The sequence below is a fragment of the Asparagus officinalis genome, chromosome 5 (assembly GCF_001876935.1).
Source record: "Asparagus officinalis chromosome 5, Aspof.V1, whole genome shotgun sequence".
NCBI lineage: Eukaryota > Viridiplantae > Streptophyta > Magnoliopsida > Asparagales > Asparagaceae > Asparagus > Asparagus officinalis.
Genome location: NC_033798.1, coordinates 18,219,338 through 18,220,731, shown reverse-complemented (window position 1 = coordinate 18,220,731; position 1,394 = coordinate 18,219,338).

Below are 1,394 nucleotides of genomic sequence, written 5' to 3'. Positions count from 1 at the left end.
CCAACTAACCCGACTAGCTCTTTGCCTGGTCTGTAAGTCGACTCGAGCCCAGGTGTTGACTCAACAGCCTCTTCAACAGCGGCCCCAACTTCAGCGACTTTAGCTGCTCCGCCTTCCTAAGCACAAGAGAGGAAGAGATGTCGATGATATCAACCTCATCATGTTGATTAGCTTGAGCGGCTAACTGCTCCTCAACCGACCACTGTTCTGTAGCTGGTTTGACCCAGATAGATCCTGTCACCTGTTCTGTAGCTGGTTGGACTCGGTGTTTGGTCCCTAACTTTTTTAACCTCACCCGTTATCCTGCCAGTTCGATAGTGATTTTGGCCGCTTGAGACCTTATGTCGGCCGCCTCTTCAGGCTCTAGGTACCCCCTCAACCACTTCTAGGGCCTAGTGGTAGAGCCCGACTCCTCGCCCCTTGACTCTGTCTCCTGGCTTCCAGCAAGAGGGAGGGCCAGCAGACTCACTCTAGCCTTGTCGGCTTCAGTAAGCGAGATCATTGAGATATGCGCCACCCGGAGTGATGCTATGTCAAAAAGGTTGCTCCTCTCTTGGGATCCGGCATAGGACCGGATCTTCTCTAACTTGTCATCTTTCCTCGGCATTGAGAGGGCTCAGACTCAACGCATCCTTGTTTATTTTGGGCCACTCAGAGCATGAGAGGATGCCGTCGGCACCAAAAACCCAGACGAAATGCTCATTCCAGTCCCTATTGGACTCTGCAGCATACGAAATAAATTTGAAGCTGCTAGTGTAATGGAAGAAATAATGCGAATCCTTTCTTGTCGACTTGATGCCGACCAAATGCCCAAGCAACTTCATGCTGGGCAGGACACCAACTCGGTGGCAGATGATGATGAAAGCCATTAGGACCCTAATGACATTAGGGGCAAATTGAGAAGGGGAACCCCCATAGCGATGAATGCATCCCTTATGAAGGGATGAAGCGGCAGTCGGAGCCTATGCTCGAGGTGGGGTAAATATAGTGGCGCTCTATTGTGCCCATGGCGATACACTGGATCATTCCCGTTCGCCGTCGCTAGTGTGAAAGCTCTTGGGATGTCGTAGAGCCCATAGTACCCTTCAAGACTCCCAATCAAGACCCTCAAACGGATAGGCCGTAGAAGATTAATCCTCTCTTGGTTGCGGCCACCAGCGAAACTTTGAGAAGCCATGCAAAGTTTTTGGTTGCGAAAATTTTGGGAAGTTTTGAGAGGAAGAAATACTGGAGATTTGGAAGCAAGAACTGGTAAAGAGTTCTTCTCTCCCCCATTAGGCTATTTATAGTATTCAAGGGACATGTGGAACTATCTGGATGGTTACCTCATTTCGAAGTAAACAAATGAGATTCATCTCCAAACTCTAAACGTTTCACATGAAACTCGAAACGTC